This window comes from Coptis chinensis, chromosome 2 (genome assembly GCF_015680905.1).
Source record: "Coptis chinensis isolate HL-2020 chromosome 2, ASM1568090v1, whole genome shotgun sequence".
Classification (NCBI taxonomy): Eukaryota; Viridiplantae; Streptophyta; class Magnoliopsida; order Ranunculales; family Ranunculaceae; genus Coptis; species Coptis chinensis.
This window is the reverse complement of record NC_141457.1, coordinates 96,498,352-96,508,458: the sequence shown is the minus strand read 5'-3', so window position 1 is coordinate 96,508,458 and position 10,107 is coordinate 96,498,352. Positions and strand designations below refer to the sequence as shown.

The 10,107-nt window shown below is 34.3% G+C and overlaps 1 long non-coding RNA gene across 4 annotated transcripts; it reads left to right on the top strand.

The window, feature by feature from the left end:
• Positions 1-306: 306 nt before the first annotated feature.
• Positions 307-10,062, top strand: LOC147519339 (uncharacterized). 4 transcript variants are annotated; one of them, XR_015212163.1, is made up of 9 exons: positions 307-806; positions 885-989; positions 1,390-1,475; positions 2,121-7,523; positions 8,226-8,296; positions 8,412-8,641; positions 8,750-8,776; positions 8,854-9,357; positions 9,432-10,062. It is a non-coding gene; the product is annotated as an uncharacterized LOC147519339 (long non-coding RNA). The 4 variants fall into 4 exon arrangements; XR_015212161.1 differs by having other exon boundaries at positions 8,854-10,062; XR_015212162.1 differs by lacking the exon at positions 2,121-7,523 and having other exon boundaries at positions 8,854-10,062.
• Positions 10,063-10,107: the final 45 nt, after the last annotated feature.

Below are 10,107 nucleotides of genomic sequence, written 5' to 3'. Positions count from 1 at the left end.
AAACCTAACCTCAAGATATCAACAAATGCTCAGTTCTGAGTCACGACATAATTTTCAAAACGAAAATTAAAAAAGTTGTTAAGGGAGATCTTCTGATCTTCTCAAAACTCTATGACTCTTAAACTAAACAGAACATGCATAGATGCTAGCCTCAATGAATAAGCTTCAAACATATTTTAAAAATTAAAACATTGATAAGAGGATATTTAACGTTGGTCATCTTAGCAAGATGATGTCCAACCATACTCACTCGAACAAATAAAAAAAACATGCATAACTTTGTGCTTTGGCACGGACAAAAGCTACTACTTTGAATTCATATCACGGTCGATTATTCTATATTTATTGTTTTCTAAATTTACTATTTATTGTTCTGAATAGTGTGTTCATATGTGTGGTTTTACCTATTTTTTCCTTTGTAATTGGACAGTCCAATGTCTTTTGCCAATAATCAGCCTACAAATTCCAAGGTGCCAGAACAACATCGATATCACTCCACTCATCATGTTCGAGATATGACTGCTAAACAAAGAGACGCTAGCGAGCACATGACCATATTTGGAAAAGAAATCGTCATCAGTGTATGTCAGAGGAACAATGTTCTCAAGAAAGGGAGGGCGAACGTCTGAGAAGTATAGAGAATCGACAAAGAATGTGTATGGCAAAGGATACGACAAGTGTAGACCAATTTCTTCCAATTATGCAACAACATCGGCAATCAGAAGTATCAAATTTAACTGCAACTTCTACTGGTCCGTTACTAAATATTGACAACAACGTTATACAAGTTTCTCTTGGATGTGCAGGTATTATTTTTATTTAATTTATAATCAAATTTGATGTCATATCTTTGTTGACGCACTTTCTATATCATTTCTTCTCAGGAACGTCCACTTCATAACTGAATTTGGAATCTCACACGGATTTAGATGTTGATCCACATCTTAACATAGATGCTTCTAATGAAGAGCTTAACAGTGTGGATGAAGGTGACAGTGAATTTATTGATGATATGATTCATTCTTCATCAATATTGCATCCTACTCAGGAAGATATACATATATATATTCTCTATTTGTGTTATTCAATACTTTCAGTATAATTTTCATTAATTTTACTAAATTTAATAATCATATAAGTGATTTAATTTATTTGTCTTTTTTTTTTTACTCTGTTTCTTAATACGGAATTTGACATTATTTTTAGATATTAATTCAAATTTTGAAAGTAAGTTATGATCATGTTGATCGTCAATATTTAATTAGGCTTCACATATAATGCTTAACTTTTTATTAACATCTTCATTTTATGTTTATATATATGCATGTATAATATTTGTATTTATGATTTTATGTTTTTGTTTAATAGATACATCTTCCTCATTTATAGGTATCGCTATGTTATCATTATGAATTTAGATGGGCATCTTCAGTTATCAAGTGATCAATCTCATGAGACTGTGTCTGTTCTACAAGGTTTGTATCCAAAGTTTATACATATTTTTATATAGTAATCGTGTTTTTTACTATATTGTTCACTTCCATCAAGTTATCGACGTCGTTGATATCATAACTATGCAAGGAATTATGTAGATTCTTCTGATATGCAGTCTTTTCAATTGCCACCTTCAACACTATGTCCTCACTGTTCTGCAAAATTGTTTGCTCATGAAACATCATAACTTTGTTGCTTAAATGGTCAAGTCTCTTTACCTTCACCACCTATTCCGGATGAGTTATTGGATTTGTTCAAAAAAAATTGCCAACAAGTAGTTGATTTTAGGCAGAAGATTCGATCATATAATCATGTGCATGCGTTTACTTCTATTGGTGTTCATGTAGATGAAAACTTGACAAGTGGTCAAAATGGTATCTATACATATCGTGCTAAAGGATCTATATATCACAGAATTGGAGATCTCTTACCACAAGATGGACAGCAGCCAAGATATCTTTAGATGTATGTTTATGATACTGATCATGAAATTGATAACCGTTTGGTTGAAAATAATTCACTAGATCGAGAAGTTCTGGCAATTTTAAAAAAATGTTAGATTCATGCAATCCTTTTGTTGGTATTCTGTGACAAATAGCTCAACGAGATGACTACCACAATGTTAGGTTGCATATAAAGGACCATCCAAATGATTTGTCGCAATATAGTCTGCCGACAACATCACAAGTTGCAACAATATTGTATGGAGGGGAAGACCCTTTTGATAGGAATGACAGAGATATCATCATTGAGACAACACATGGACATCTATTTCATCTTCCGGACACTGCTGGATTTTATGACCCTTTAAAATATCCTTTATTATTTCCTTATGGAAAATTTGGTTGGGACTTAACCATTTTCACTTCAAATTTGAAACGGGTTAGTTGTTGAGCATTCTACTCTTATAAGCTTTAGGTAATTACTTATATTATTTTGTTAAATAACAGGTTTATATTTTTTTTTTATTACTTTATATATCAGGATCATTTATATAAATTGATATTATTATTATTATTATTTAGAGAACACATGTACAAATGTATTATTATTTATTGCTTGCTTATTTATGAAATATTACCGATATGGCCGGACATAGCTAGATTTTATTTTCAGTGATTGGTTCCATAAAAGATACAGTTATACATAAATGTAAGAAACAGTAAGTAATTTTCTGCTAGGATAATATCTTACCGGTAGGCTTTAGGATTTTAGTTGCTATAGTTTTTATTGCCTCGGTATGAATAATACGTACAAGTTTTGTCCTTATTTATGTGAACTGCTATTATATTTGTATGAATTATTTGCAGCATTATATTATCAGTTTTTTTTTTAAATTATCCTGTGCTGCCTTCCCAAATAATAAATGATAGGTCAATTTTTTTTTTATTCATTATAATATGTAAGTTTTATAGATTCGAGACGCATGTGAGTCATTGTTGCTTCGTGATGGGCGTTTATTGCAACAATATGTTGTTGATAACTATGTTAAAATCTCTACGCAACAATTACGATACATAAGAGATCACCAAGAAGAGTTGAGAGCTGATTTGTATCAAGGTTTAAAGGATGCTTTTGCTATAGGACAATTATATTCATCTATAACTACAATTAAATATTTTTATTACTTCTCTGCTACTCTACTATCAACGTTTCTTCTTTTATGTCATTTATACTTTTATTGTTACATTTATTTCTTATTCATCAATATAGATACAATTGGAAGAAGAATTGTTCTACCTGCTTCGTACATTGGTAGTCCCCATGATATGCATGAGAGATATCATGATGCAATGGCTGTTGTCCAAAAATTTGGTAAACCAGATTTATTTATAACTATGACGTGTAACCCAAACTAGCTCGAAATTAGAAGAGAGCTATTCAGTGGGCAAGTTGCAAGTGATAGACCTGACCTTACTACGAGAATTTTTCATTCGACGTGCGAGGAGTTAAAAAAAGACTTATTTAAATGAGGTGTTTTGGGAAAAGTTATGGCTCATGTTCATGTTATTGAGTTCCAAAAACGGGGTTTACCACATGCTCATTTTCTTCTAATTCTAGATCAAACTGATAAACTCAGAGGTCCAGAAGATTATGATCAGGTTGTTCGAGCAGAGATCCCATATCCCCTCATAAAGCATGAACTGCATGCAATTGTCTTACGTCATATGATACATGGACCCTGTGGACTTTTAAATTCAAATTGTGTTTGCATGAAAAATGACAAGTGTAAGAAGAATTTCCCCAAGGAATTCTCCACCTCGACTCTTCAAGGTCACGATTCTTTTCCAATTTACATGAGAAGAAACTCAGGTCAATATTTGATTCATGCTCATGGTGGTGATTTTTATGTTGGTAATCAATGGGTCCTCCCTTATAATCCATGGCTTCTCAAGAAGTATGATTGTCATCTCAATGTAGAAATTTGCTCTACTATACAGTCGGTCAAGTATTTGTATAAGTATGTATACAAGGGTGTTGACCGAGTTTCTTTACAACTTTCATCTTCTGAGTCTTCTAAATCTATTACTCAAAATGAGATCAAGCAGTTTGTAGATGTGCGCTGGATCTGTCCTCAAGAAGCAGTATGGAGAATATTTAAATTTCCTTTGAACCGTATGTATCCTTCAGTCTATGCTTTACAAGTTCATCTCGAAGATATGCAGCACGTAACATTTCGTGAAGGTGAACACATACCTGAGTTGTTAAATGATGACAACACATCACGTACCATGTTAACTGAATTTTTCAAGCTTAATTGATGAGAATGCAAGGCAGCATTTATATCGGGAGATCGGGAGATTGCTGAACATTATACATGGATAAAGGCAGGTAAGTTTTGGCAGCTGAGAAGAGGGCATAATCGGGTGATTGGCAGATTGTATACTGTTTCTCCTTCTGATAGTGAAAGATATTACCTCAGAATATTAGTAAATCACGTTCGTGGACCAACATCATATGAAAGCCTTCACACAGTTGGTTCTCATGTATGCTCAACGTTAAGTTTAAAGAGGCTGCAGAAAAACTGGGCTTAGTTGAAGGCAGCAATGACATTCGCGAAACTCTTGAAGAAGCAATAGCTATACATATGCCTTATGCATTACGAAAGTTATTTGTCGTCATGTTGCTGCACTGCAATCCACCTCATGTTTGTGATTTATGGAATGAGTTTCATACATATATAATGGAAGATTATTCTTTATCGTCCTCCCCAGATGAAGCTATGAACCGTCTTCTTAAAGACATCAATTCTGATCTCTCTCAATATGCAAAGAAGTTGTCAAACTACAATTTGCCTTCCTTTTCTAATCACACAGATGAAGATTCAACAACTAATGACTTGATATCAGAAGAACAGTTAGTACCAGTGCCTCCTGAGGATCTCTCTTCTATTACCAGCTTGAATGAAAAACAGAGATATGCTTTCAACAAAATAACAAACTCAATTATGAGAAATGATAGTAAAGTATACTTTATTGATGGTCCTGGAGGAACAGGTAAAACTTATCTTTATCGTTCTATATTAGCTCATCTAAGAAACCTAGGACACATTGCAATTGCAACAGCTTCATCAAGAATTGCAGCAATAATGATGCTAGGTGGACGAACAGCTCACTCAAGGTTTAAAATTCCTATACCGACTTATGCAACGTCTACCTGTACAATAACGAAACATTCACCACTGGCTAATTAAACTGCTTTGCCGTTCTTCTCTATTCATTTGGGATGAGGCTACAATGACACATCAATATACACTTGAAGCCGTGAATCGGACTTTAAGAGATATTACTGTAGTTGAAATGCCGTTTGGTGGAAAAGTATTTGTATTAGGTGGAGACTTTCGTCAAACGCCACCTGTTATGCCATATGGAAGCATATCTCAGACACTAGATGCCTGCTTACCAAGATCTTCAATCTGGGAAAGTGTTGAAACTATTCGCCTAACAAAGAACATGTGAGCAAAAAATGATCCGTCATTTTCAAATCTTCTTATGCGAATTGGCAATGGCTCTGAACCATATGTTACCAAAGACATGATCAAGCTTCCAGATGACATGGTCATTCCATGGCAAGATGATCGATCTTTATTTCAGTTAATAGATTTTGTCTTTCCAAATTTGCAATCTCATGTACTAGATGATGATGTATATATGATGGAACGAGCAATGATTACTCCTACAAATGAGCATGTCAACAAGGTTAATGACGAAGTTATCAAACTATTTTCAGCACATAGTTTTACAAGTCATTCTTTCGATTCAATTGAAAGTGATGTTCAACAATTATATACTGAGGAATTCTTTAATTCTATATCTCCAGGTGGGTTGCCTCCTCATAAGCTCATTCTTAAACTTGGTTGTCCTATTATACTATTGCGAAATCTTAATCCGAAGAACGGATTATGTAATGGAACTCGATTGTTATGTCGAGATTTTTTTGGAAATATGGTATATGCAGAAATAATGACCGGTAGTTTCCGTGGTAAACCAGCTTTTCTACCTCGAATTCCATTAAAATCTTCAGCTGACATCAGAAGATCTTTTGTTTTAGGGTTATTTAGACTTTGGTCCTACTATTAATAGCGAAATTAGGCTTTGGTCATACTTTTCAAATTTATTAGGCTTTGGTCCTACTTCTGTTTGTTGACTGTGAGTCAACAAAATTGACCGTGGTCAAACTGTTTAAATCCATTTGTGTTTTCAATATGGCCATAATACCCCCCCCCCCCCAAGCTTCTCACGTGGTATAGTTGAAACCAAACTAAAATGAGACAGAGACGTGTCGTGATCTGGACCACTCATCTAAAGGTTGTGTTAAGATGCTCTCACTTGTTTAATTCATCATTTTCCTCACTTTTTCTCTTCATGAAATTAATATGAAAAATCAAAGTATTCAAAGACCAAAACATATTATTTTCCAAAAAAACAACATAAAACATGGATCCAAGACACAAAAATCCAAAAGAGACAAAAAAGAATCCACCCAAACTGATAAACATTGAAACTTGACGGAATATCCTTGAAACCAAACAATCAACATTGAGAAATCAAACCCAACAACCCAAATTGAGAAATCTCAACCCACGAAATCAAATAAGAAAATCAAGAAGAGATGGCGGTGGTGTTTCTATGAGTCAGCACCCTATGGTGTTTCAAAATCATTACATTTAATCAATAGTAGTTTTTGCAATTGGATTAAATTCTCAATATATCATCTTCTTCTTCGAGTGCTTGAGGTTTGGTTTGGGAAAATTGAAGTATGGTGGAGACAGGGGGAGGCCGCTGGCCGGTGGTGTTAATTCCGATGAGGATTGGCAATGGTTCATGGTGGAGGAAGAAGATGGTTTCACTGATGTTAGATCAAAGATGACGGCCGCGGGTGATGATAATATTTATGGTGATTTATTGAATTTGGTGGGAAATTGGATTTTAGTATGTGACTAATAATAGTGGTGCTAGGTGATGAAGTTGGGCCTGTTTGGGACGTCAGTTCGCTCTGTTCGTTTTTTGTTTCGTTTCAGTTCTAATGTCCACGTGGCTATGGATGATTGTTTTGAAACATGATTGTCACGCTTAGGGGTATTTTGGCTATTTGCAATAACCAAACAGAATGACCAAAGTCAATTTTGTTGACTCACAGTCAAGGAAAAAAATAGAACCAAAACCTAATAAATTTGAAAATTAGGACTAAAGCCTAATTTCGCTATTAATAGTAGGACCAAAGTCTAAATAACCCTTTGTTTTAACAAGAATGCAATTTCCCATTCGCTTAAGTTTTATTGCTCTAACAATTAACAAGTCGCAACTACAAACAATACCCAATGTCGGTATATATTTGCCGAATCATGTTTTCAACCATGGCCAGTTATATGTTGCTATATCTAGAGGAGTCTCAAGAAATACAACCAAAATTTTGGTTAAAAAAGGGTTGTTGCCTGCTTTAACCGGAGCTCACACAAGAAATGTCGTATATGCTGACTTACTCCATTCTGTTGCTTGATGCTTGCAACCACATCTGTGTTGAACTAGGTACTTGCTATTTTTGTTACTTTTTGTTTATTTATTTTTTATTTATTTTAAATTATCTTAAGCTAAGCATTTTACTATTCAATGCTTACATATTTATTATCTTTCACTGTGTTACGAGTACTAATGTGAAGATAGAATTCCATCCAGACTATCAATATTAGCTGTCTCAACTTCTTGGTATTAATTTCCGAGATGGAAATAACTTGGGCTTTACATATTGTCTTTTAATATGTTATCAATATTTAATTTTATTTGTTAGACCAAAATTTTATTTTATATAATATTGATGTTGCCCAAGACTGTTTCATCATTCTATTATATCTAATCAGTTCTCTATTTTTTTTTTTTTTTAATTGTAAATAACTCTATCGGCAATATCTACGAGTTTCTTTGCATAAAACCACCTTAATGTGTTAGACATGCTATTAAAATAAAATTTTGGGTTACAAAATTTGAACCTGGTATTTTACGAACTGTATTTTGCAGTTACTTGAGCAACATAACTTTTAACTTTTTAGAGAACATTCTTTCCTTCTTCTTAACTCTGAATTTGGTCATGAAGAAATAAACAGTCAAATATTTTTAAAACTTTTACAAATTGAGGCTCCTCAACCACTTGATGAATTCGGTTGGTAAAGTTGAATATCTGTTTTTATCTTATTATGATATTTATGGTTGCTTAATCTTTTTTTTTTTTTATAGGCCATGTCACCCCTGCGGTAAAGTAGCTTCAGCATGACAAGTAAAACGGTCTAAGATTGAAACATCTTAAGGTCACTAATTCTTCTTTCATCTTTATGTAGAAATCATTTGTTGATTGCATTAATAGTAGCATCAGATATAGGGTTTTGTTTACTCCAATTGCTCCACTTTCATGTGGTCTTGCAGACACTGTCAATTGAATAGCATTATAGAGGAATCAATATAGTAGTGTGACTGTTGAGTCTCGAAATTTTTGTGAATGAGGTCTCCAGTTGATGAGAGGGGTGTTCAAAATTGTAGGAGTCTCTTTCGCAGCACGAATCCATTGAAAAATCCAGATGTTCGAATAGAAGCATCAAGAAACTGGTGTGGTTATTATGAATGGATTGGCATTGATTTACATGTTTATGGATCCTGTGAGCATTGTTCTTTTTCTTTATTTATCTTGGTTATTAGTATATGTTTTCTTACTGTTTGGAGTGTTGAAGACTAAGATAATTGAAATTCTACCATCTGGCATGCAGGGTAATCGTAGTGGATTCTTGCAACTGGTAATCACCTATATCTTCATTAAACATGTGAATCGTAGTTTGACAACATTGTTCTAAATAGAAGTCTCTATGGACAGATGTACGAAGAATTATAGGTGCTTCGACCTTTGATATAAACTCGAGAATTCTACTTCATTCGGTTCTACCAACAACTAGACCAAGGATTATGAGCGATATCAAATGTCTCCTTTGATATATCTCGACAAAATCAATTTTCGTCACCTCACTCTCGCAGGCTTCCATCTGGTTGCTTGATTCAAGACATGCCCAATGGATACTATAATTAATATTATTGAATCAATAACATGCACCTAATTTTCATTTGATTTTTTCTTCCTAAATAAGTCCACTTCTCATTATCTCATATCTGGAGGAATACTTTGATAGGTCACTTGGGCAGAACATGTGGAGATGTCAGAGAAACCACCAAGTCAACCTCTTACATCATCTTTACAGGGAAGTTGTTAACAAGTGGGATGGCATCCGGATCAGAGAGATGCCTTGCTACATTGCAAAGAATGTGCAAGCTATTTACTTCTCCGATGGTCACTACTGCTACTACGCGGGCTCTTGGACCTTTGGTACTTTTAGCACCTTATCATGCGCTTTGTTGGTTGCCTTAGTCTGTTCTGACATTATTTCAAATGTTGTTTAGTTATTCCCTCACCCGATGGTAAATGAAGCATGATAAAGCTCTTACAAAGGGTGATTAACAGTTTTTGTGCGAGTATAAGTGCTTCAAATGGCCATAGATGGTCTAACCTTGCTGGGCTGAATTATGTCGAGGTTCGAGTCACAGTTAACAAGAACACATATCCTGGGCAACCCAATAGTGTGTGGTTCTTAGTGATGCAAACTTTCATATATCTGCCTGTATCTTCACAGAATGTATTCAAAATCTTTAAAGACGAACTTATGGTGGACAATAGAATAGAAGTACCAGTACTGTGTGTCTAATTTTATACACATATTTTCTCTATTGCTAAGATGACTTTGCTTCTGGGGCCTCTAGGTTTTTGTTAATCCACCCTTCTTAAAGTACTTTCAAGAAGACTTGATGGGAACTTAAAGGTCAGTGTATTAGTTCATTCGGTTGTGGACATGAATCATATGATGCCCTCTCTATAACTGTGCAAATGTGGGTCCACAGTGTAAGAACTTGATTAGTCTTTGAGCAAGGTTGGATAGACTGATCCTTTGAACGACAAATGTAACTTTGAACGATTTACTCTAAAGGTGAGAAAAATTCAACACAGTTATACTCAATTAAACCAAGTTAGTCATGGCCGTCTATTTTGTTTGAATCATTAGCTTAATTTCTTTGGATTCTC